Raw genomic sequence first — 27,500 nt, forward strand, 5'->3', positions numbered from 1 at the left:
TTCTTCATTCTTTCCTTCACTATTCCTCCACCTTATTATTCTTCCCTATTATCTCATTCATCTTCTTTTGCTTCATGTCTCTCCTCTTCTTCCTTCCCCTTTTATCTTTCCTTTTACTTATCCTTTTATTGCTGCTCTCTATTATGCCTTCAGAATCATCATTGCCTTCTTTCCTCTCTCTTCGTGATCCTCCTCTTTCTTCTCTTCCTCTTTCTCTTTCTCCTCATCCGCCTCTCCTTCCTCTTACTCCTCCTCATCATCATAGTTTTTTTTATTATTCTCTTCGTGATTCTTTTTTTCTGTTTTTATTCATTTTTTTTATCCTTTTTACAATTTTTATTTTCTTTTATTTTCGATTTTTTTTTTGTCTGCATCTGTTTTCCATTTTCTTCTATCTTATTTTGTTACATTTTCTCTTCTTTGTTTGTTTTTTCCCTTTCTCTATTTTCGTTTAGTTTGCAACAATTCCGTTTTTTTTTCTTTTTATCTCTTCTTCTTCTTCTTCTTCTTCTTCTTCTTCTTCTTCTTCTTCTTCTTCTTCTTTTCTTCTTCTTCTTCTTCTTCTTCTTCTTCTTATTATTATTATTATTATTATTATTATTATTATTATTATTATTATTATTATTTTCTTCTTCTTCTCCTTCTTCTTCTTCTCTTTGCTTTCTTTATTTCCTTCACTTATCTGTATTTTCTCACAGTATCTTTTTTTCCTCTCTCTTTCCCCTCCTTTGTTTTTCGTTCTTATTTTGTTACGATTATCTCTATCTTTATTTTTCTCTTTCCCCATTTCTTTCCTTTCGTATTTACCAACAATTTTGTCCTTTTTTTCCCTGTCTCTTCATTTCTTTTTCCTTATCTTGGTACTGTCATCTTTATTACTGTCATCTCTATTCTTTGTCTTCCTCTCCTTTTCTCTTTATTTCTCCATTTCCTTTCTTTTCATATTTAGCAACAATTGTCTTTATTATTTTTCTTTTTTTCTTTTATTTTCGTGTCTTGTTTTGCTACAGTCGCTTTTATTTTAGTCTGTCCCTTTGTTTTCTCCCTTTCTTCCTTTCTCCATTTCTTTTCGTTCGTATTCAGCAACAATTCCACTTTTTATTTCTTCCTCTCTTTCTTAATTTCTTCCTTTTCTTGCTACAGTTTTCATTTAGTGCATTATTCTCTCTCTCTCTCTCTCTCTCTCTCTCTCTCTCTCTCTCTCTCTCTCTCTCTCTCTCTCTCTCTCTCTCTCTCTCTTCTTCTTCTTCTTCTTCTTCTTCTTCTTCTTCTTCTTCTTCTCTTCCCTTCTTTCTCCATTTATCTTCTTTCTTATTTTACCAGCAATTCTGTCTGTTTCTATTTTACCCTCTCCTTCAATTCTTGCTTTCCTTTCATTTCTCCCTTTTCTATCAGTCTATCTTTCTCCCCTTCTCTTCCCTCTTCCCTTTTCTTCGTTTTCTTTCAATTCCTTCTTCGTTTTTTTTCATAATTGCATTTCTGTTTTTTTATTATTATTTTTTTTTTTCACGGTTTCCACTCACACTCTTCTGTCCGTCCATCTTTGCCTTCCCTCTCCCTCTCTCTTTCCCTCTCCCTCTCCCTCTCCCTCTCCCTCGGTTCCCAGAAAACAGGCGTCACAAGTTCCTCTGATAAGATAATAGGATTTTGTGGTTCCATTTTCCTCTTTCACACACACACACACACACACACACACACACACGCACACACACACGAGGGCCGAGCTCTTACAAAACGGTATTGAAGAGGAAAGGTTGTTCCGTAAGTGTTTCGAATTTTATAGTCGTAGTAGTAGTAGTAGTAGTAGTAGTAGTAGTAGTAGTAGTAGTAGTAGTAGTGATGTAAATGTGGAGAGCAAGATCATGATTTAACGACGAAAAAAAAAATGATAATAATAATAATAATAATAATAATAATAATAATAATAATAATAATAATAATAACAATGTACTGTAGTGAAAGAAAAATCCTCTTCTCTCTATTTATGTACCTGCATGTCTGTCTATGTGTCTACTTCTACCTGTTTGTCTGTCTGCCTGTCCACCTGTCTAACTATCTACCTATCTACTCACCTGCCTGCCTGTCTATTTATCCCATCCATCTACCTTACTGTCTATCCGTCCATCCACGTGAATGTCCGTCAGTCTTCTTATCCACCTTTCTGTCTATCTATCTGTCTGTCTGGCTATCAATCAGTCTACCGTACTGTCTATCTGTCTATCTATCTGTCTGGTCCTGTATGTCTGTTTATCAATCTATCTATCCACCTTTCTGTCTATCAATCTACCTACCTACCTTCTTGTCTGTGTACTATCTATCTATCCTCCTATCTGTCTATCTATCTGTCCATATCTATCAATGGTGTTATTCCTCACATTCTGATCCACAACCCTCATGTGCCTCACCGATACCCCTCCGCCACACACACACACACACACACACACACACACACACACACACACACACACAGGATTAATGTTAAGTTTTTCCCCACCCCCTATGTACATTTTCAGTTTGTTAACTGCCTAGATAATAAACCGTTTATCATTATTATTATTATTACACACACACACACACACGCGGGGCCACAAACACCACTGATTGTATTCAACATATTCCTCCCTCCCCTCATTGGTGGTGCAGGTAGCCAACCACTGTTGATACCCGATCCCTGCCGCTGGAAATAGTCGCAAGTTTTCCTTTTTTTCCTATTTTTTCACTTTTTTTCTTCCTTTTTTATTCTCTCTCTCTTTAGTCAAGTCGCCCCTTAAAACTCGCGTGGAGAAAACGGGGGCTCTATTTCCAGCCTCCCCTCACACAATCGCCACGCCGTCCACTCACTCACCATCACCACTCACTCACTACTTGCCACCCGCCGCCCGCTCGCCACTCGCTGCAACAAACAAATGACACCTTTAACTCCTTCACTGCAAGACAACTTTTCCCATTATGACCTACAAACTTTTTTTTTTTAGATATATTTTAGTACTGTAGTCTCTCTTTTAGTAATTTCGTAGCATGGAAAAAAAAAAAAGATAAAATTTAGCTATTTTTTTCTTTCCTTTCTCTCTCTCTCTCTCTCTCTCTCTCTCTCTCTCTCTCTCTCTCTCTCTCTCTCTCTCTCTCTCTCTCTCTCTCTCTCTCTCTCTCCCTTATCTCCTCTTCCCTCTTCACTTTATTTTCATATTTTTTTCCTTTCCTCTATTTTTCTCCTCACCTGTTCTTTCTTTATCTTTATCACGTATTTTTTTTTATTATCAGCTTTCTTTTTTGTTGTTTTTTATTACATTGCTCTGAGTGTGAACAAAGGACACCCATTGCAAGGAAAAGGTTAATAAGAGAGGGATGATTTTCAAATTTCATCAGCTTTTTTATCAAAGTGTTAGGTTAATTTAATTTAGTTTAGGTTAGGTTAGGTTAGTTAAGGTTAATTTAATTTAGTTTAGGTTAGGTTAGGTTAGTTTAGTTTAATTTAGTTTAGTTTAATTCAGTTTACGTTAGTTTAGTTTATGTTTAGGGTAGGTTAGGTTAAGTTAGGTTAGGTTAGGTTAGGTTAGGTTAGGTTATATTAGGTTAGGTTAGATTAAGTTAGGTTAGGTTAGGCTAGTCTGGTTAGGTTAGTTTAGGTTTTAGGCTAGGTTAGGTTGGGTCGGTTAGGTTAGGTTAGGTTAGGTTAGGTTAGATAAGTTAGGTTAGGTTAGGCTAGTCTGGTTAGATTAGTTAAGGTTTAGGTTAGGTTAGGTCGGTTTAGGTTTAGGTTAGGTTAAGTTATGTTAGGTTAGGTTAGATTAAGTTAGGTTAGGTTAGGCTAGTCTGGTTAGGTTAGTTTAGGTTTAGGTTAGGTTAGGTTAGGTTAGGTCGGTTAGGTTAGGTTAGGTTAAGTTTGTTTAGTTGAGTTTATTTTAGGTTGAGTTAAGTAAGTTAGTTTTAGCCAAGATTAGATAATGTTGGTTAAGTTTAGTGTAGGCTAAGTTAGATTAGGTTAGGTTAGTGTAAGAGCCATTCAGCTGATTGGTTTCACTGTTGATGCCTTCCCTGTGTAGATCACGAGGAGAGAAAGCGCCATATTTTACCGAGAAATAAACTGGCAATGTCTGAAAATTAGTAGTAACAGTAAATTAGTAGTTATTTCCATAATCCCCGAACATATTCATTGATTTGCGCCTTTATTTGTATTTTGTATAACATCAGTATGGGATATGCATGACTGTTTCTGAATTCTTCCTCTAGTGTTTTTGAAGCCATTCAGTCCCACGTCTTCCAAATTTGATCCAATCCCCCATTAATAAGTCACAAAAATGCAATGGAGTTGAGAGAGTAGCTGGGTGATTCATAACGCCTTCCTTGGAAACGAAAAGTATTATCCTTAAATTCATCCTCTTTGTGACATCTGGAATATGATTAAATCGATGTTGTGTTAGTGAAAGGGTGAAGCCTAGGCCTCAGTGTTCTTTCTTCTTCTTCTTCTTCTTCTTCTTCTTCTTTCTTCTTCTTCTTCTTCTTCTTCTCCTCCCATCTTCTTTTCCTCCTCCTCCTCCTCCTCCTCCTTCTCCTCCTCCTCCTCCTGTCAGGTGTCGGCAGAGCGGATCAAACCTTCTCCAACGCACTCTGTCTTCTGCGCCTCTCCCAGTCACAGCCATTATATAAGCATGTCTTTCACTGCATACAAAAAACCTTCTCTCAGGTCTTCCTCTCTTTCTCCTACCGGTAGATCCATCCACAGCATCCTCCTCCTCCTCCTCCTCCCCACCCACTCCTCCGTCTGTCCTCCTGACACGCCCACGCCACCGTCAGTCTCGCCCTGTGTAAAGAGGGTGTGTATAGGCAGATAGTTTGTGTAATGCAGTTGAATTTGACGTGAAGAAGCCAATGAAAAGATAATGTATCCTTTTTTCTTTTTTTTCTTTTTTTTCTTTTCTTTTCTTTCAGTGGCTAAAATCGTTGCTATTGTTCAGTGTATGCGCTGGTGTGGTTTATGAATGTAGGAACACAAATATTAACAGTGGCAAAAATATGGGAATTAGATAATCAGTTAGTCATTCGGCTAGTCAGTCAGTCAGTCAGTTTGTTAGTTAGTCAGCCAGTCAGTGAGTGATTCATTCAGTCAGTGAGCCGGTCAGCCAGTTAGTCAGTCAGTTGATTAAAAAGTCACCAGTTCATTCACTTGTCATCCGCTTTATTCATTCATTCATTCATTCATTGTCATTCATTTATTCATTCAGTCAGTCAGTCAGTCAGCTCTCAGTTTGTCAGTTAGTCATTCCTGTTCATTCATCTGATTCATTCATTCATTCACTCCTCCAATCACTCACTCCCCTCATTCACTCATTCACATCACTCATCCGACCTAATCACCACAGTCCCCTCACCACCACTCACCACCACAACTTGAGGCACAGAAAAACTGACAAGATCGAACCAAATCTCACGCTGACTAACCTTCCTCCTCCTCCTCCTCCTCCTCCTCCTCCTCCAGACAAGAGATAACTTAGACTGAAATTACCACGATAAGGAGAAGAGGACACCAACCTTTCTCCATTCCTCCTCCTCCTCCTCCTCCTCCTCCTCCTCCTTCTCCTTCTCCTCCTCCTCCTCCTCACCCTTGCCCCGTAATCGTTAACCACTGCACTAAACAAACTTATTTCTATTTCCTCTTGTCCCCTTAATATATCCCTTTACTCTCTCTCTCTCTCTCTCTCTCTCTCTCTCTCTCTCTCTCTCTCTCTCTCTCTCTCTCTCTCTCTCTCTCAGCTGAATTCATTTTCCACCGAAGTTTCTTGTTGACTCACTTCTCGCCTTCATAATCTCCTCTTTCTCTTTCTTTTTTCTTGCTTTCCTTTCTTTTTTTTCCTTCCTTCCTTCTTTCTTTCCTTCCTCTGTTTTTCTTTGTCCTCCTCCTTCCCTCTCTTTCTCTCTCTCTTTCCTCTCACATACAAAGGTGAGAGAATCCTTTTAAGTCAATCAGGAAAGGCCTCATCTGAATCTCTCTCTCTCTCTCTCTTTCTCTCTCTCTCTCTCTCTCTCTCTCTCTCTCTCTCTCTCTCTCTCTCTCTCTCTCTCTCTCTCTCTCTCTCTCAGGTGTTATTTGGCGTTCATTTGCATCCTTTTCTTTCAATCAATATCTCCACCACCACCACCACCACCACCACCACCACCGCCAATCTCCCTCCATTCCTCTCTTCTTATCTTTCCTGTTCCCTCTCACTCTCCCTCTCTGCTTCCACTCTTCCTCTGCCCACCACTTTGCTCTGTACTCTCACTGCCTGCGCTGGTACTCAGAGGAGAGAGAGAGAGAGAGAGAGAGAGAGAGAGAGAGAGAGAGAGAGAGAGAGAGAGAGAGAGAGAGAGAGAGAGAGAGAGAGATTATTTTCATATTAGTTTATTGCAAGTGCATTCTATGATCTGTACCTATCTCCATTAATAAACTACGTGTTGGAAAACAGGATAGAACAGGACAAGACATCTCCCCGCCCACCTCTCCCTTCACCTGTGTACTGAGAGAAAACGGGTGATAGACAAAACCACGTAGGTCCTGCATAGAAAACGGAGTCACGGGTATTCTGTGGTAAAGAATGAAAACTAAGGAAGATTCTGTAGTAGACTGCCAATGCTAACGCTGCTGATTTTAAATATTGCATTTTTTTTTTTTTAGTTATCACAGTAACAAGAACAATAAAATGGGGAAGGAAAAAAAAAAAGGTCAATGAAGGCGCAGGTCCACAAAAAGTAGAGCTAAAAAAGGATTATCCAAAATTAAGAGAAGTATTTTGAAATCTCCCTGGAAGAGTTCAAGTCACAAGCAAGGGAAAATACAGAAGCAGGCAGGGAGTTCCAGAGTTCACCGATATAAGTTCATGAGAGACTGAAAATGCTGGTTGACTCTTACATTCGGGGGGGAGGGGATGGACAAAGTGGCGGTGAGAGAGAGTAGAAAATTTTGTGCAGCAAATGATGAGGTAACACCTCGACAGAAAGTTAATAATTACATATAGTCACAGTATTACGCGTTAAAATCTGACTCGCATACAAAACAGCGTGAGTAATGATGGTCACCAATATTAATTAGATGCTATCGCTCCACTGATCTGAAAAATAAGGAATTAATGACATGTAATCACAGGAAGTTACATTTAAAGAGCCACACGGAGCCTTGAATACAGACTAGGCAGCGTGTCCATAACTCACCAGGTACCACCACCACCACCACCACCACCAGGCAAGACAGGTGATCGAGGCGGAAAGACTTTGACTCATACTCGTAAACATTTCCTCGTTGTGTCCCTCACGTGTAGCAGGCTGTGGCGGGGATAATTTGTGGTTTTAGAGACTGTTTTCATGATTGTAGTCATAGCTTATCAAGAATTCTAAACTAGCAATATGAAAACACCTTAAAGAACACAACTACTGATCTCTTAAGAACACAAAATAATGGAAGCAGCAGGAAGCCATCAGGCCTACACGTGGCACTCTGTGTCAAACGTGCCAACCTGTTTCCACCCACCATCCCCATCCATAAATTTGTCTTAATTTTTTAAAGTTTCTAATGACTCAGCACTAACAAGCTAATTACTGCGTCTATCCCATTCATCTACCACTCTGTGAGAACCAATTCAATCCTATCTCTTTTTTAAATCTAACCTTTTCAAGACTGAACCCGTTATTTCTTGTTCTATCCTCATTACTGATCCTGAGAATTTTGGCTACGTCACCCTTATTGTACCCCCTGTAAAACTTAGACTTTCATCAGATCCCTTCTTAACCTATGTCTCTGTAAAAAATGTAAATCTAAAAGCTTCTGTCTTTTTGTAAGGAATAACCCTCATCCCCTGTATCTCTTTTGGTTGCTCTAGAAAAGTGTAGTAGTAGTAGTAGTAGTAGTAGTAGTAGTAGTAGTAGTAGTAGTAACAGTACATGCTAATAGTAATAATGGGAGTACTGGTGTTTGCAGAAATAGTATTAGTAGTGGTAAAAGTAAGGGAAGGTTAAGATGAGAATGAAAGAAAACACTGTCAAGAACACCATTAGTGATTTCTGCTGCTTTTGTAAATAATCCTGATGAGAAAACAAAGTGTCTGAGAATTCGTGGGCGTAAGCTTGAGGGAACACGAGAAATGTAATAAAAATGAGAGTTCTGTCCGCCACTGTACCTTATAGGAGATGGAAATAGAAATAGATAAGTGAATATATAAACATAAATAAATAGATAGATAGAGAGAGAGAGAGAGAGAGAGAGAGAGAGAGAGAGAGAGAGAGAGAGAGAGAGAGAGAGAGAGAGAGAGGGGGGGGGGGAGGGGGGAGAGAAGAAGATTGAAAGTGAGAGAGATTCAGCCAACCTCTCCTTCTCCAGCGGAATTGCAGTAGGCTTTCCGAGTGTTAGGGAGAGGAGGCCTAATTGTTGCAGGTGTGGAAGGGTTTTGTCTCCTGTGTCAACCTTAGTTATCACTGCTCGCAAATTTGTATCTCATTAGTTAAGCAGGTAAGTGAAGCAAGGCGACCTGTCCCCCCATCCTCCTCCTCCTTCTCCTGTTTCTCCTCTTCCTCCTCCTCCCATCTCTGTTCTACACTTCTCTCTCTCCTACGTATTTCTTTCTTCTTCTCCTCTCTCTCTGTTTTCCTTTTCCTCCACCTTCCCTTTCCTACTTCTCCTCCTCCTCCTCCTCCTTCCTTCCTTCCTTCTCTCTTTCTCCTACGTGTTTTTTTTTTCCCTCTCTTCCATTTTCTCTTCTTTTCTCCTCCTTCCTCCTACACCTCTTTTTCCTCCTCCTCACTTTTCTTCTCTTCCCTTCCCTTCCCCTCCCTCTCTCTCTCCTACTTATTTCTTTCTTCCCTCTTCATTCTTCTTCGCCTCTTCTCTCTGATTTCCTTTCCCTCCTACTCCTCTATTTCCTTCTCTTTCTCCTATCTCTCCTCTACCTCCATCTCACATTTTTCTCCCTCTTCTCCCTCTCTGCTCTCTTTCCTTCCCTCTTTCCTTCATTTCCTCCCCCTCCTCCTCCTCCTCCTCCACCTCCTCTTAGTCCAATACTTCTCTCCCCTTCCTCTCCTTTCTTTTCTTCTCTTTTCATTCTCACTCCTTTCGTGTATTCAGAGGAGAGGTAGGTGAGGAGAAAAGAGAGGAGAGAAGAGAGGGAAAGATGGAGGGGAAAGGAAACTGGAAAGAGGAGAAAAAGTTAGGAAGAAGGAAGAGAGAGAGAGAAAAAAAAGGACATGGAGAGGGAAAGAAAGGAAACAGAAGGCTGAAGGGAGGGAGAGAGAGGGAGGAAACAGGTTAGAGGAATGGAGGAAAGTAGAGTCGAATTAGAAATGGAGGAGGGAGGATACGATGCAAGGAGTGTTTGTAAAGTGAGCGCTGATTGGCTGGTGCAGTACGTCCGTAGCTGCGTGATTCAGTGGTGTGTATAGCCTGCCTTGTGTTGCTTCCTGGGGGCCTGGGTCTGGTCTCGTCTTGCCTGGAGGTGGTAACACTCAGAGGGAAGACCAATCACAACTCTTTATCTTGTGTTGTTTGGTGTGTGCTTGGCTTTTGTCACGTTTGTAATTACTCAAGGGGAAAGGTTAATTCATTACAAAGTTTATATATTTTATTGGTATGGGTATTCTTTGGTAATTCTGGATACTATTGCAAAAAAAAAAATGTTTGGGTTAATAGAGAGAGAGAAGAAAAGAAAGATAGAATTTATATATTTTACCTGTTAATCCTTTGAGTGCTAATGATGCTATGACAGTCCATTAAGTTTGCAAGGAGAGAGAGAGAGAGAGAGAGAGAGAGAGAGAGAGAGAGAGAGAGAGAGAGAGAGAGAGAGAGAGAGAGAGAGAGAGAGAGAGAGAGAGAGAGAGAGAGAGAGAGAGAGAGAGAGAGAATCACCATGACAGCAGGAAACTAATATGTGAGCCCTTTCCTGTCACCCCCTCCCTCTTTCACCATTCCTACTCCCTTCTTCCCTTCTCCTATTCCCCTTACCTTTCCTCCCTTTTCCTCCCTTTTCCTCCAGCTGACCCTTGTTTTTGTTTCCCATTTTTTCTTCACCTGGGTAATTTTGTCGGGGGGTTGGGGGAAACATACTGATACGATCTCTCTCTCTCTCTCTCTCTCTCTCTCTCTCTCTCTCTCTCTCTCTCTCTCTCTCTCTCTCTCTCTCTCTCTCTCTCTCGAAAATTGAAGGTGGGGAGAGCAGAGGGGAGGGAGAGGGAGGAGGAGAAAGGGGGAGGTGGTGATTTGAAGGTGATGCGACTGTGATGGCTGTGCTGTGATAATGTGCTGATGATGATGATGGTGATGGTGACGGTTCATTCAATTCTTGTTGGTTTGTCTGATGTGTGTGTGTGTGTGTGTGTGTGTGTGTGTGTGTTCGCCTTAATATTACATCTTTCCCTCACTTCTTTCCTTTCTCACTTATTTCTCGTCTGTTTTTTTTTTTTTTTTATAGTTCTTCATTTTTTTCTCTTCCTCATTTCTTCTTTTATATTTTCCCTCGTACATTTGCTGTGTGTCGCTCAAATTTCCTTCACTCTTCGTCATTTCTCTTCCATATTTCCTTGACATAACCTGTCATCTCTCTCTCTCTCTCTCTCTCTCTCTCTCTCTCTCTCTCTCTCTCTCTCTCTCTCTCTCTCTCTCTCTCTCTCTCTCTCTCTCACTTTTTCTTATCTTTCTTTTCACAAACACCGTAATCTTTCCCTATCACCTTCCATTTACCTAAACATCACCTGACTGACATTCTCACCTTCCCCTCTTACTCTCCCCATCACCTTCTCCCTCTCCCTCTCTCTCTCTCTCTCTCTCTCTCTCTCTCTCTCTCTCTCTCTTAAGCATCCAGGGGCCAGATCCACGAAACGGTTGCTACTTTTAACAAACTGCGATCAGCGCCCATTATCAACCTCGGACCGCCATATGGTATCCACGAACGCATAAGAGGTTGGTGTTGCCATAGTAGCAAGGTTGTAAAGTTACAACCTCCTGAGGTGATGTAGGTCCACCTCGCCTGAAAACTCTTATATAAATATTTATGTGCACAAAATAACCTTTTTTTAATTGTTTACAAGCTTTACCAGCAAGGAAGCATGGTTTTGTGATGCATAAAGTGAAATCTTGCATGGAACACTGAAAACAAATGAAGAGGCTGATTTGTCCCACACGTGCGCACTCCCCATTCCCCCACCCACTAACAAGTGTGTACTGTGATTACGTATTGTTTTCGTCGTTTCTTGTGCATATATTGGATATTTTCTTAACATACTACCACGTTCGTGCCTTGAGGCAAGAAAGGCGCTTTCAGGATCGCCACGACCCCTTGGCATTGAGTGATAATGAGCTCATGATCAAATATCGCTTCCCGCGGCAGACCTACTAAACCTCTTGTTTGAGGAGATGCAGCCTCAGCTGGAGAGAAGGACAAGGCATAGCCAGGCATTACCAACTCACACCCAGGTTCTGCTGGCCCAGAGACTGTTTGCCAGTGGGCCCTTCCAAAACGTCATTGGAGACACTGCTGGTAAGATGATACTGGTGTTGCATGCTTCAGTACAGGGGCTGGCTGTTGTGGAAGTTATCAGGGAGCCCTTTCCCTGACCTTATTAATGGTCTATTCTCTTACATTCTTCGCATATACCTTTAGATACACATAAAACGTAACTTTAAGGCGAGGAAGAAGTGCCCCTGCCCTTCAGGGAGTCCAAGGGATGGGCGAAGGCCCCCCAGAGATTAGGTTAGTCACCGTACACTTTTATAAGAAACATTACCTAATCCAACATAACCACAGGGGCTAGACCCACCCTTAAGGACACTAATATAAGTTAGCATAACCTGTGGAACCCCTGAAGGATGGGGGTACATATATGTTTCAGGTTTATCAAGAGGTACTGTATATGTGAAAGAATGGAAGAGGATAGACGTGTAATAAGGACAAGAGAGGACTCCAAACAATTACCACTACTTTTTGTGTAAACAAATTGCATAATATCCCATAAATAACTTTTGTAGGTGAATAAACTGATGTTCAGTGTGGTGAATAATACTTAAGTGTGGCTGACTTTCAAGGATAAAAGGCATAAAAGTCAACCTGCTGCATGCCACAGTTTATAAAGTTGTAATCCAGTGTTAGGAACATGCCAAGATTAGTTAATAGTGTCAAAATATGTGAGTGCACAATTGATAAGGAGGGATGAGGGATGATGCCAACCTTACCAAACCTGCTGTCAAGTACCCCTGGGGCTGTCCCTTCCTCACACACCACATTATTATTCATGTGTACAAATATTTCTAGACTTGTAGGTTTATTTCTGACATGTTTCTAACACTGTCTTGAGGATAACTTGATTTATTATACTGCTGGCAAAAAAAGTTGACAGATGTAATGTGTGCGTGAATACGGCTGCACTCATGGAAACAACACTGTACTACAGCTACAAGGATCACATTACATTGCTGCTGTTTTTTTTTTTTTCTCTCTCTCTCTCTCTCTTACAGCAGAAACATATATCTTATTTAAAATAAATAAATAAATAAAATGAAAACTAATGGCTTATAATCTGCTTTCAGGACCTATGCAAGCAAGTGTCAGCAGGGTCTTCAAGTGTGTGTGTGCACCGTGTTGAGTGATAAGTCAGTGCAGGAAATCAAGATGCCTCCAACACACCTTGATCAAAGGAGAACTGCACACCAGTTCTTCAGGATTAAAAATTTCCTAACGGTTATTGGGGCCATTGATGGTAAGATTAACAATAATGTATTTTATTTTAAATTTAGTGCTGTTGTTATAATCTATCACTTCATCGGTGTTTCCTTTGAGTGAAAGGTATCTCACAGCCTCAAGTTCCTGTTAAGCATTAAAAAGTTTTCATATTTTATGTATATATATATATATATATATATATATATATATATATATATATATATATATATATATATATATATATATATATATATATATATATATATATATATTTTAATTTTTTTTTTTTTTTTTTTATGTAGGAAGGACACTGGCCAAGGGCAACAAAAATCTAATAAAAAAAAATGCCCACTGAAATGCCAGTCCCTAAAAGGGTCAAAGCAGTGGTCAAAAATTGGTGGACAAGTGTCTCGAAACCTCCCTCTTGAAGGAATTCAAGTCATAGGAAGGTGGAAATACAGAAGCAGGCAAGGAGTTCCAGAGTTTACCAGAGAAAGGGATGAATGATTGAGAATACTGGTTAACTCTTGCGTTAGAGAGGTGGACAGAATAGGAGTGAGAGAAAGAAGAAAGTCTTGTGCAGCGAGGCTGCGGAAGGAGGGGAGGCATGCAGTTAGCAAGATCAGAAGAGCAGTTAGCATGAAAATAGCGGTAGAAGACAGCTAGAGATGCAACATTGCGGCGGTGAGAGAGAGGCTGAAGACAGTCAGTTAGAGGAGAGGAGTTGATGAGACGAAAAGCTTTTGATTCCACCCTGTCTAGAAGAGCAGTATGAGTGGAACCCCCCCAGACATGTGAAGCATACTCCATACATGGACGGATAAGGCCCTTGTACAGAGTTAGCAGCTGGGGGGGTGAGAAAAACTGGCGGAGACGTCTCAGAACACAACTTCATAGAAGCTGTTTTAGCTAGAGATGAGATGTGAAGTTTCCAGTTCAGATTATAAGTAAAGGACAGACCGAGGATGTTCAGTGTAGAAGAGGGGGACAGTTGAGTGTCATTGAAGAAGAGGGGATAGTTGTCTGGAAGATTGTGTCGAGTTGATAGATGGAGGAATTGAGTTTTTGAGGCATTGAACAATACCAAGTTTGCTCTGCCCCAATCAGAAATTTTAGAAAGATCAGAAGTCAGGCGTTCTGTGGCTTCCCTGCATGATATGTTTACCTCCTGAAGGGTTGGACGTCTATGAAAAGACGTGGAAAAGTGCAGGGTGGTATCATCAGCATAGGAGTGGATAGGACAAGATGTTTGGTTTAGAAGATCATTAATGAATAATAAGAAGAGAGTGGGTGACAGGACAGAACCCTGAGGAACACCACTGTTAATAGATTTAGGAGAAGACCAGTGACCGTCTACCACAGCAGCAATAGAACGGTCAGAAAGGAAACTTGAGATGAAGTTACAGAGAGAAGGATAGAAACCGTAGGAGGGTAGTTTGGAAATCAAAGCTTTGTGCCAGACTCTATCAAAGGCTTTTGATATGTCCAAGGCAACAGCAAAAGTTTCACCAAAGTCTCTAAAAGAGGATGACCAAGACTCAGTAAGGAAAGCCAGAAGATCACCAGTAGAGCGGCCTTGACGGAACCCATACTGGCGATCAGATAGAAGGTTGTGAAGTGATAGATGTTTAAGAATCTTCCTGTTGAGGATAGATTCAAAAACTTTAGATAAGCAGGAAATTAAAGCAATAGGACGGTAGTTTGAGGGATTAGAGTGGTCACCCTTTTTAGGAACAGGTTGAATGTAGGCAAACTTCCAGCAAGAAGGAAAGGTAGATGTTGACAGACAGAGCTGAAAGAGTTTGACTAGGCAAGGTGCAAGCACGGAGGCACAGTTTCGGAGAACAATAGGAGGGACCCCATCAGGTCCATAAGCCTTCTGAGGGTTTTGGCCAGCGAGGGCATGGAAAACATCATTACGAAGAATTTTAATACGAGGCATGAAGTAGTCAGAGGGTGGAGGAGAGGGAGGAACAAGCCCAGAATCGTTTTTAGCAAAGGTTTGAGCAAAGAGTTCAGCTTTAGAAATAGATGTGATAGCAGTGGTGCCATCTGGTTGAAGTAGAGGAGGGAAAGAAGAAGAAGCAAAGTTATTGGAGATATTTTTGGCTAGATGCCAGAAATCACGAGGGGAGTTAGATCTTGAAAGGTTTTGACATTTTCTGTTAATGAAGGAGTTTTTGGCTAGTTGGAGAACAGACTTGGCATGGTTCCGGGCAGAAATATAAAGTGCATGAGATTCTGGTGAAGGAAGGCTTAAGTACCTTTTGTGGGCCACTTCTCTATCATGTATAGCACGAGAACAAGCTGTGTTAAGCCAAGGTTTAGAAGGTTTAGGACGAGAAAAAGAGTGAGGAATGTACGCCTCCATGCCAGACACTATCACCTCTGTTATGCGCTCAGCACACAAAGACGGGTCTCTGACACGGAAGCAGTAGTCATTCCAAGGAAAATCAGCAAAATACCGCCTCAGGTCCCCCCAACTAGCAGAGGCAAAACGCCAGAGGCACCTTCGCTTAGGGGGATCCTGAGGAGGGATTGGAGTGATAGGACAAAATAAAGATATGAGATTGTGATCGGAGGAGCCCAACGGAGAAGAAAGGGTGACAGCATAAGCAGAAGGATTAGAGGTCAGGAAAAGGTCAAGAATGTTGGGCGTATCTCCAAGACGGTCAGGAATACGAGTAGGGTGTTGCACCAATTGCTCTAGGTCATGGAGGATAGCAAAGTTGTAGGCTAGTTCACCAGAATGGTCAGTGAAGGGAGAGGAAAGCCAAAGCTGGTGGTGAACATTGAAGTCTCCAAGAATGGAGATCTCTGCAAAAGGGAAGAGGGTCAGAATGTGCTCCACTTTGGAAGTTAAGTAGTCAAAGAATTTCTTATAGTCAGAGGAGTTAGGAGAGAGGTATACAGCACAGATAAATTTAGTATGAGAATGACTCTGTAGTCGTAGCCAGATGGTGGAAAACTCGGAAGATTCAAGAGCGTGGGCACGAGAGCAGGTTAAGTCATTGCGCACATAAACGCAGCATCCAGCTTTGGATCGAAAATGAGGATAGAGAAAGTAGGAGGGAACAGAAAAGGGGCTACTGTCAGTTGCATCAGACACCTGAGTTTCAGTGAGGAAAAGAAGATGAGGTTTAGAGGAGGAGAGGTGGTGTTCTACAGATTGAAAATTAGATCTTAGACCGCGAATGTTGCAGAAGTTAATGAAGAAAAAGTTGAGGGGGGTGTCAAGACACTTAGGGTCGTCGACGGAAAGGCAGTCCGACCTGGGGACATTTATGGTCCCCTCCCCAGATGGGGACTCCGAGGCTGGTGTAGGAGTCGCCATGATTTTAAAATTTTTTGAGTGAAGGGTGTGTGTGTTATTAGGTGCTTGTAGTTTTGTGTGGAGGAAGAGAGTTGTCTTTAGAGGGCAGGCTGTGACTACCCCCTTGTGTTGTGAGACACAAAGGGAAACGTTCAGTGAGGTCACAGCTGGGTTTAATGATAAGTTCACAGCACCCCCTGAACAGTGCTTTAGACCTCACTGGGAGTAATTATCGTTTTGGCAGGTGTCTACTGCCTCCTCCTATATATGTAGCTACTGTGTAACATGATCATGTAATAGTTTCTTTTGTGTGCACAGGCAGCCACATTACCATGAAGGAGCAAAGTGTGGATGAGGCCCTCTACTTGAACTGGAAAAGGTATCACTCCCTCTGAACATCCAACTTGTTTGTGATGCAAGTGAAGTGATCCTCAGCTACTGCTCCAGATTGCCAGGTATATAGCATTATTGCATCACATGTTTACCCAACCATGTATTTTATTGATTTTCATGTGACTGCACATGGTTACTGGTATTGCATAAGAAAACATAGTGTGATAAGCCTTGACATTAGTTATAAATGAACACTTGATATACTCTTTTATAAGTAATGAATCCTCTTGTAGTATGAAATCTCACTTTTCACAGGTGCCTGCACTCTTGTGGAGGTGGCTTGCAGTACAGACCCATCAAGTGTGTCAAAATAATTAATACTTGCCTGCTCCTACACAACTGCTGCATCAAGTTCCTGATGACATATGTACTTGTCACTATTTTTCTGGTAGTTGACAGGATATATCTGTATCATGGACATTAGATTTAACCGAGTACAGTCATGAATGTTCTTACACTTGTTGTTGGGGTAATGAAATTTGTCAGAAGTGTACCATCATTTAACAAAAATAAACATTCTTTTTTTTTTTTTTCCTACAAAGATGTCTGAAAGTCATTATGGTTTGGGCTAGTTTTAGATCATCAGAATGCTAAATGTCAAACTACATGACTGTTCCTCTACAATATAACTTTAAACAAATGGAACAGTTAGGTTCCAGTCCCTAGACCTCTCAGACCCTCACAAAAGTCTGCTTACAGCTACCACCTCTTGAGGATGAAACAGTGCCCCATGCTGATACCAACCCTGCTGTGCTGTAGAGGGGTCAGTGTGCTTCAGGCAGAATTGTGTAGCAAGAAATCATACAAAACTTCTTCCAGCACTGAAGTAAGGAAGTGAGGTCAGTAATCATGTAATGAGTGAAATAATGGTTTTCCATGTATCACTGCATACTAAATGAAAGAGATCAGTGCAACATTTAAATTCATCAAATACTTAAGTGGCTTGCTAGTATTAGGTATGAATAACACAAATAGATTAAAAAAGTGCTGTAGATTTATTTAAAAATAAAATAAAATTACCAATTACCAAAGTCTTTGCAAGAAAAAGAAAAATATAACATATATGAGTATAGTTCACATCCTGAAAAAAAAAAAAAGTAAATAAACTTATTTACAGAAATGTCCACCAGCAGGTCACCACAAAACACTAATCTTACTTTTGTATTTTAAGTAACACAGAAGCATTGTAGGTATCACAGTGAAGTTTGGTATTATATTGCACTAACATTAACATGCTGCTCGAGGTTAATGATAGAATTGCTACAACTTAATTCTACAGAAAAGAAATATTGCTTAATATAACTTAATTTGATAACTTAGTCTTATAACTTAACTTAATAAAGGTAAACTTATGAAAGGTAAACATTAAAATGCTATAAATTATTGGTGGCTGGTGTTGGCATTAATGAAGTGCTCAGTAAGTGTTACCAGCTGCTGCAATGAATGCACAATGTTCCTCTGCACTTCAATAGATTGTCAAAGTGCCTGGGACATGTTTTGTACAGCCAGCTGCACCATCACCAGCTCGTCCATACTCAGACTAATCTGCTGTTGGGTTTCCTGTGCTTGAGAGAGAACTTCCAAGTCAGAGTGGCCATCTGAAATACAGTTTAGAAGCAAACATGACTACACCTCAAGTTACAAAGTAAGTGGTATTTCAAGTTACATGTCACGCTATCTTGCTGTGTCCTTTTACCTCATTTGCTCCTTGGACCTTTCTGCTATACTGTACCCAGGCTGGTGGTGTGATGCACTTATGGAATCAACACTTTATATGCCTCAGAGATGTATTCCTCAAAAAAAAAATAAATAAATATAATAAAAAAATAAAATAAAAAATTAGGTCAGAGTAGCAAGAACAACAGACTTAGTGGCAGGAGTTGTATAATCAGTGTTCATTGTACTGGAGGACACAACTGAATACATGTTAACATGTTATTCACCATTGCATGTAGTCATCTATAATGAGCATAATTTGAACAAAGATCTTCTCATCCATTGCAGATGATACAGCATTGTCAAATCCAGAGGCCCCTGTGGACCCAGCGACACCAGCAGAAGAGGGTTGGATGGCTCCAACACCACTGCTGGTGGAAGGCTGTGGTCCTAGAGGCCCTGACACTTCTGGAGAAAAAAAAAAAAAAAAAGCTGTCATTACTGCAGGTAGAGAATAAGCTGGTATTCTTTGAGTGATGTTTTTATTGACAAATTTTTCTTTTAATTAGCAGTCAACCTAGTCATGTCTGTGTTTATCACATGGTTTTGCTGAGTTGATGAGCAAATGTGCAGATGAACATTCATGAAGATGAGTGTTGGACATGATGCTGCCAGCCCCATGGAAGATGATGCTGTAGCACAATTATTGTTACATTACAGTACTGCACTTAAAAACAGCATTAATTTACAAAATGTAATTTGACCTTTGTTAGTTTACTTATGCAGTGTGGTGCCATCACTTTCAGGGTATGGCAGTCCTGCAAATGTTGTGTGAGACAACATCCACAGCATGACCAACTCCACAGCAGTGTGTGTTGTCTCATCTGGAGGCCCCCACCTGCATGGATATGAATGTTGCAATTATCATCCACTTAGAAGTTCACATGTAAAGCCAAATCAACTTGGTGTAAATCATGAATGCATTAGAGCACAATAATGTTATCTAGCACTGCAGTGGTCATTGTCTCAGACCTGACTGCCAGAGGTACTGTACATACTCCTATTTATAATCCATTGCTTAGTTGGTTCTTGGTTATGTTTATTGACTATATGGGTAAATTTTGTAACAGCACCAATAATTAAATACATGTACACAAGAGCAAACTTCTTTTTATACAACTGCAGGGGTTTTAAGCACTGCTAACAATCACCTAACCTAACTAACCTAACCTAACCTAACCCTCCTTCCTCAACAAAGTAAAACCAATGTTCAAGAAATAAAATTTATTACAGCAGTTTGTGTCCCAAAGGCTGACCAGAAAGAAACTTTTTTTTTTTTCTCCCAATATGTAACTGAAAGTCATACAGAGGAATTTGTTCATATTACTCAAAACAATGTTCAGCAATGCCCAAAACATTAGTTAATTAAATTCCATGAGCAATTAGGTCAAGACAAAATATGAATCAAATATGGTAGTGTGGGTAAATTTTTACTCTTTCATCTGTTTATCTTTCTCTCTCTCTCATGCTTCCCTTCGCACGTAATTCGCAATATTTCTTTCTTTTATTCGCCTTGTCCTCTTTATTGTCCTCTATCCTCTTTTAAGTATTATTCCACGTCTATTTTCTCCTTTTTTCCTCCTCCCCATGTTACCTTTAAGCGGTGCGGTGTGTGCACACACGGGGCGTGGTGTGTGCAGGGATTTCACTGTAATGCTGAAACATTTCTCCATCTTTCTTCACAGATTTCAGTTTCGTGGCTTTACATAGTAACGTCATAATTAAGCTCTTTTTCTGGGAGTGATGAGCAACTCTGAGAAACACGGCGAGGGAACAGCTGGTGTGGTGATCCTGGGGAGACTGAAGGGAAGGGGAGGCTTGAGGGGAGTTACAAAACAAGATTTGATGGAGCTGACACCGGGACGGCTTTCAGACAGGCGTGTGGAGGTGGGGGAGGGACATTCTGAAGGCGTGTGATGGGCTGGCTGTGTGTGGTGCCGGGAGCTTTGGCACATATGTCATTCATTGCTGGCAGTTATTGGTACAAGCACGGTCACAAGGCGAGGGACGGGCCACGCTTGTCTCCAGTGTCTGCCATTTGCACTCCGTCGCAATTCCTGTGTCCTGCTGATCGTCTCCTCATAACAGTGGCAAGGGACAGTGTTATCAAACCAAAGTGATGACGGCTGAGGGAACATGAGAGGAGGAGGCAGTAGACACCTGCCGAAACGATAATTACTCCCAGTGAGGTCTAAAGCACTGTTCAGGGGGTGCTGTGAACTTATCATTAAACCCAGCTGTGACCTCACTGAACGTTTCCCTTTGTGTCTCACAACACAAGGGGGTAGTCACAGCCTGCCCTCTAAAGACAACTCTCTTCCTCCACACAAAACTACAAGCACCTAATAACACACACACCCTTCACTCAAAAAATTTTAAAATCATGGCGACTCCTACACCAGCCTCGGAGTCCCCATCTGGGGAGGGGACCATAAATGTCCCCAGGTCGGACTGCCTTTCCGTCGACGACCCTAAGTGTCTTGACACCCCCCTCAACTTTTTCTTCATTAACTTCTGCAACATTCGCGGTCTAAGATCTAATTTTCAATCTGTAGAACACCACCTCTCCTCTTCTAAACCTCATCTTCTTTTCCTCACTGAAACTCAGGTGTCTGAGGCAACTGACAGTAGCCCCTTTTCTGTTCCCTCCTACTTTCTCTATCCTCATTTTCGATCCAAAGCTGGATGCTGCGTTTATGTGCGCAATGACTTAACCTGCTCTCGTGCCCACGCTCTTGAATCTTCCGAGTTTTCCACCATCTGGCTACGACTACAGAGTCATTCTCATACTAAATTTATCTGTGCTGTATACCTCTCTCCTAACTCCTCTGACTATAAGAAATTCTTTGACTACTTAACTTCCAAAGTGGAGCACATTCTGACCCTCTTCCCTTTTGCAGAGATCTCCATTCTTGGAGACTTCAATGTTCACCACCAGCTTTGGCTTTCCTCTCCCTTCACTGACCATCCTGGTGAACTAGCCTACAACTTTGCTATCCTCCATGACCTAGAGCAATTGGTGCAACACCCTACTCGTATTCCTGACCGTCTTGGAGATACGCCCAACATTCTTGACCTTTTCCTGACCTCTAATCCTTCTGCTTATGCTGTCACCCTTTCTTCTCCGTTGGGCTCCTCCGATCACAATCTCATATCTTTATCTTGTCCTATCACTCCAATCCCTCCTCAGGATCCCCCTAAGCGAAGGTGCCTCTGGCGTTTTGCCTCTGCTAGTTGGGGGGACCTGAGGCGGTATTTTGCTGATTTTCCTTGGAATGACTACTGCTTCCGTGTCAGAGACCCATCTTTGTGTGCTGAGCGCATAACAGAGGTGATAGTGTCTGGCATGGAGGCGTACATTCCTCACTCTTTTTCTCGTCCTAAACCTTCTAAACCTTGGTTTAACACAGCTTATTCTCGTGCTATACATGATAGAGAGGTGGCCCACAAAAGGTACTTAAGCCTTCCTTCACCAGAATCTCATGCACTTTATATTTCTGCCCGGAACCATGCCAAGTCTGTTCTCCAACTAGCCAAAAACTCCTTCATTAACAGAAAATGTCAAAACCTTTCAAGATCTAACTCCCCTCGTGATTTCTGGCATCTAGCCAAAAATATCTCCAATAACTTTGCTTCTTCTTCTTTCCCTCCTCTACTTCAACCAGATGGCACCACTGCTATCACATCTATTTCTAAAGCTGAACTCTTTGCTCAAACCTTTGCTAAAAACTCTACCTTGGACGATTCTGGGCTTGTTCCTCCCTCTCCTCCACCCTCTGACTACTTCATGCCTCGTATTAAAATTCTTCGTAATGATGTTTTCCATGCCCTCGCTGGCCTAAACCCTCAGAAGGCTTATGGACCTGATGGGGTCCCTCCTATTGTTCTCCGAAACTGTGCCTCCGTGCTTGCACCTTGCCTAGTCAAACTCTTTCAGCTCTGTCTGTCAACATCTACCTTTCCTTCTTGCTGGAAGTTTGCCTACATTCAACCTGTTCCTAAAAAGGGTGACCGCTCTAATCCCTCAAACTACCGTCCTATTGCTTTAATTTCCTGCTTATCTAAAGTTTTTGAATCTATCCTCAACAGGAAGATTCTTAAACATCTATCACTTCACAACCTTCTATCTGATCGCCAGTATGGGTTCCGTCAAGGCCGCTCTACTGGTGATCTTCTGGCTTTCCTTACTGAGTCTTGGTCATCCTCTTTTAGAGACTTTGGTGAAACTTTTGCTGTTGCATTGGACATATCAAAAGCCTTTGATAGAGTCTGGCACAAAGCTTTGATTTCCAGACTACCCTCCTACGGTTTCTATCCTTCTCTCTGTAACTTCATCTCAAGTTTCCTTTCTGACCGTTCTATTGCTGCTGTGGTAGACGGTCACTGTTCTTCTCCTAAATCTATTAACAGTGGTGTTCCTCAGGGTTCTGTCCTGTCACCCACTCTCTTCTTATTATTCATTAATGATCTTCTAAACCAAACTTCTTGTCCTATCCACTCCTATGCTGATGATACCACCCTGCACTTTTCCACGTCTTTTCATAGACGTCCAACCCTTCAGGAGGTAAACATATCACGCAGGGAAGCCACAGAACGCCTGACTTCTGATCTTTCTAAAATTTCTGATTGGGGCAGAGCAAACTTGGTATTGTTCAATGCCTCAAAAACTCAATTCCTCCATCTATCAACTCGACACAATCTTCCAGACAACTATCCCCTCTTCTTCAATGACACTCAACTGTCCCCCTCTTCTACACTGAACATCCTCGGTCTGTCCTTTACTTATAATCTGAACTGGAAACTTCACATCTCATCTCTAGCTAAAACAGCTTCTATGAAGTTAGGTGTTCTGAGACGTCTCCGCCAGTTTTTCTCACCCCTCCAGCTGCTAACTCTGTACAAGGGCCTTATCCGTCCATGTATGGAGTATGCTTCACATGTCTGGGGGGGTTCCACTCATACTGCTGTTCTAGACAGGGTGGAATCAAAAGCTTTTCGTCTCATCAACTCCTCTCCTCTAACTGACTGTCTTCAGCCTCTCTCTCACCGCCGCAATGTTGCATCTCTAGCTGTCTTCTACCGCTATTTTCATGCTAACTGCTCTTCTGATCTTGCTAACTGCATGCCTCCCCTCCTTCCGCGGCCTCGCTGCACAAGACTTTCTTCTTTCTCTCACTCCTATTCTGTCCACCTCTCTAACGCAAGAGTTAACCAGTATTCTCAATCATTCATCCCTTTCTCTGGTAAACTCTGGAACTCCCTGCCTGCTTCTGTATTTCCACCTTCCTATGACTTGAATTCCTTCAAGAGGGAGGTTTCAAGACACTTATCCACCAATTTTTGACCACTGCTTTGACCCTTTTAGGGACTGGCATTTCAGTGGGCATTTTTTTTTATTAGATTTTTGTTGCCCTTGGCCAGTATCCTTCCTACATAAAAAAAAAAAAAAAAAAAAAAAATGAGACACATACGAGTAACATGCCACACAGTAACGGGGTGCTTGTGAGTCTACTTGGGTCATGAGCTACTAGGGCTGTAGGGGGTGACTTATTACTGGTACTCCTGTAGAATATTTGGCACAAGGATCACTGGTACTGAATGGTCATCTGGTACCGGAGTCACTGGTAAATTTACAGGGGTCATCTGGCCAAGATGTGTCACCCTTAGTCACTAGGGACGCGGGATCAAGTGGGCGCCGCGTCAGTTGTGCCTTGAGATGAATGCCAGTCACACCTTGTTTCATTCGCTTCATTAATACTGGATGGAGGAACTACACGTGTCAGCAGAATACGATGCAAACTACGCTTCAGATTTACAGATTTAATCAGATATTTTCTTGACGCGGCATGTGAGTGAAGCCTGGACGGAATAAAAGGGATGAAAGGCTCTTGATGTGAAGGGAACGAAGAGAAGGGAAGGCTGTATGGAGGAGGGAAAGGAAGGAATGAAGAAAAGAAGCTTCGAGAGGGGAATAAATTTGCTTGAAGGGAATAGAAAGGGAAGTGAAGGGATGGGAGGGGAATATAGGAAGGAGGGGTGTTATATAATGTATGAAGGAAGGAAGGAAGGAAGGAAGGGGAATAAGAGAACGGGAGGGAAAGGGATGGATAGACAAGAGCTGCTGGAAGGGGATAGAAATATATTATGTATGAGGAAAGAGAAAGGGAGGGAGGAAGGAAAGAGATTGTGTAGACACAAAGAAAAATATCATCTGCTTGCCGTGGAAAAACCCACCAATTGAGGAACCTTTGCCAGAGAGAGCAGTGACATGAACACACACACACACACACACACACACACAACAGACTGGTGGTGAGAGGCCCTTGAGATGAGGTCAGCTGGTCTGGGAAGGGTCATAACAGCTGGATGCGTTAGTGAGCCGTCGCCTTCTTGATTAACCTGTTGAGGGAGGAGGAGGAGGAGGAAACTGATAGACCGTAGGGAACATTTGTGTGTGTGTGTGTGTGTGTGTGTGTGTGTTAAGGTAAATACATGACCTGACTAACACACACACACACACACACACACACACACACAACGAATGCATCGAACATAATAAACTCAATCTAGAAAACTTACAATACAAAATATGAATTTACTTTTAACCAACCGGAGAAAGTCAACGTGTCTCAGGAAGAGGAAGAGGGGGAGAGGGAGAGGCGCCCCCTTGAATTCCCCATTTATTCTGATGGGGACAGGTGCCATTACTCTGACCCCCTGTCTACCTGTGTCAACAATACTGGCTTACCTGGCGAGCTCGATAAATTTCCATATACCTGAGAGGCCAGCCGCGGGCACCAGAGAGAGAGAGAGAGAGAGAGAGAGAGAGAGAGAGGGAGGGAATTTGAAAGGTTCGTAATTTTGTTTGTTGATTTTATGATTGGTGTTTGTTTGTTTTTGTTTGCCCTTCGTTTGTGTTTGTTTGTGTTTAAAGAAGCTGGATTTATTTTTTTACTTCGTATTAATAAATTTGTTAACATTTTTTTTTTTACCATTAAGAACTACGATTCAACTTCTAGAATTATAACTTTTTCACAAATTACCTGTCATTACTAACGTCATCTCCTTATTGAGTGATTTCCCCTTATTGATAACCTCCTAATGAACAACTTGATATTTTTCCCCTATCAATAACAAACTTTATTTTCTTAGCGTTTAAAGCATATTTCTCTATTAAGAATTGTGTTTTCCTTTTTTTTTTCTTTTTATAATTTTTCCTTGTGTATTTTCTCTAATTAACGACTTGATATTTTTCCCTATCAATAACAAACTTTATTTCCTTAGCGATTAAAGCATATTTCCCCATTAAGAACAGTCTTTTCGTTCTTTTTCTTCTCATTTTCCTTGTCTTTTCTCTAATTAAAAACTTGATATTTTTCCCTATCAATAACAAACTTTATTTCCTTAGCGATTAAAACATGTTTCCCCATTAAGAAGTCTTTTTTTTTTTTCCTTTTTTTTCTCATTTTTCCTTGTGTCTTTTCCCTTCATTTCTCACCCCTAATTTTCTCTCGCTCACAAGCAATCCCCAACCCTTTGCCATGGTTACTCATTACTCCTGTCTTCCTTTGTGTTCCTTTATATATCCTACTTGGTGATAGCCTTAGATTTATTACGTCAACGCCAAAATACCAATCAGGGAACCAGTCTGTCATTCAGCCAGTCAGTCAGTCAGTCAGTCAGTCAGTCAGTTAAGCAATCAGTGCATCAGTTTATCAGTTGGTCAATTCAATAATCAGTCAGTCAGTCAGTCATTCAGTCAGTCAGTTAAGCAATCAGTGCATCAGTTCATCAGTTGGTCAGTTCAATAATCAGTCAGTCAGTCAGTTAATTTGTCACCTCCAGAACTAGACTCTTATATATTCTAGGCGATTTTTTGTGCTTATTAATATATGGATTGATTTGCTTGCTTGCTTGATTGATTGATAATTTACTTGGTTGCCTCCTTCATTGATGTTTATGCAGCAACAAAATAGAGAACTTTTTTTTTTACTGTACACCTTCGCACGTAAAAAATAAATAAATAAATAAATAAATAAATAAATAAATAGCTAGTCAGTCAATTAAGGAGTCAAACAGTCAAACAAAACATCACCTAAACCTTTTTTTATTTCTTTTCCTTTTCTTTTTCCTTTTTCCCTTTTTTCCATGATCCTTTCTGCCCTTTCTTTATGGACTGGCACTTTGAACAGGCCTTTTCTTTCATCAGTCTTTTGTTACCCTTGACCAGTGGCCCTCTTACACACAAAGGGAAAAAAAAACAAGATAATCAATGATAATATTAGGCGTCCAGCAAGGCGGTATTCTGTCCTCTGTAAAGGCAAGATCTACTCACACACCAGTCCATCCATACCTTCCTTGCTTCTTTCCCTTGCCTCCCACAATACCGGCGCCCGTGATGTCAATGGCTGGGCGTCCACTGCAAGTGTTCCCTGTTCTTTACCTTCTCCGCGGCGCCGCTACGGTTATTCGCTCGTAAACTTTATAGACTGTGAATATTCGTTTTAAATGTGCAGTACTTCCAAAGCCAGAGGAGTCGTCCCGGGCATAACAGGCGCATATGTTACGGACAACGCGCGTGTTTGCCGAGCTGGACAAAACATTATTTAGTGGCGTGGGTTGTTTGTTTGTTCCACCCATGAAGTCTCCACCCAAAGCTTCTCTCCTTTCTTCCTTCTTCTCCTTCATTATGCTGCTATCTTCCTTCATTATCAAACACGCATCACCATTAATGTAACACACACACACACACACACACACACACACACACACACTTACTCGGGACCATTTTGTTGATTTGCTTTGGTTAATGTGGTGTAATGTTGGTAATAACACTGCTACCTTTATCCAGCGCTTCCATTAATGAGCTTTGAAGACACAGGTGAGAATTGTGTCACCTGTGGACCTCCTTATTGATTTGTTAAGTTTGTTTATTTTGTCGTGTCTTTGGTTATTTTTCTTCCTTTTTCTCCAGTTGTTCATTCTTCTTTTTCTTCTCTTTTTTTTATTTCTTCTTCTTCTTCTTCTTCTTTTTCTTCTTCTATGATGTCATCGCCCTCTTGTTCTTGTTCTTGTTCTTTTCTTGTTATTTTCCTGTTCTTATTCTTTTCGTGGTCTGTTCTTGTTCTTGTTCTTGTTTTTTTTTATTTTTCTTCTTCACGCCGTACATTAACACAAGTCTTCCTCTTCTTACAGGTATGTTGGTGATTCTCCGTTCATCCTCCTCTTCCAATTAGATGTGGGCGGCAGGTGAGACGTCAGTACCTGTACAATATACCTGGGATTATTATTATTATTATTATTATTATTATTATTATTATTATTATTATTATTATTATTATTGCGACTTCATGTGTGTTCTCTCCTAAGCATTCACGTAAACACACACACACACACACACACACACA

General features: G+C 41.2%; 1 protein-coding gene across 11 annotated transcripts in view; it reads left to right on the top strand.

The window, feature by feature from the left end:
* The window catches only part of LOC135097881 (bestrophin-2-like), a 147,159-nt gene extending 127,962 nt beyond the window's left edge, over positions 1–19,197 (top strand). For 4 of the 11 annotated variants that reach the window (XR_010266307.1, XM_063999987.1, XM_063999988.1 and 1 more), the window contains 7 exons: positions 12,539–12,708; positions 16,303–16,439; positions 16,633–16,744; positions 17,077–17,216; positions 17,850–18,022; positions 18,382–18,540; positions 18,840–19,197. The gene's annotated coding sequence lies outside the window, so the exon portion shown is untranslated. The other 7 variants (XR_010266305.1, XR_010266302.1, XR_010266303.1 and 4 more) reach the window with 7 other exon arrangements.
* Positions 19,198–27,500: the final 8,303 nt, after the last annotated feature.

The sequence above is a fragment of the Scylla paramamosain genome, unplaced genomic scaffold (assembly GCF_035594125.1).
Source record: "Scylla paramamosain isolate STU-SP2022 unplaced genomic scaffold, ASM3559412v1 Contig35, whole genome shotgun sequence".
Lineage (NCBI taxonomy): Eukaryota > Metazoa > Arthropoda > Malacostraca > Decapoda > Portunidae > Scylla > Scylla paramamosain.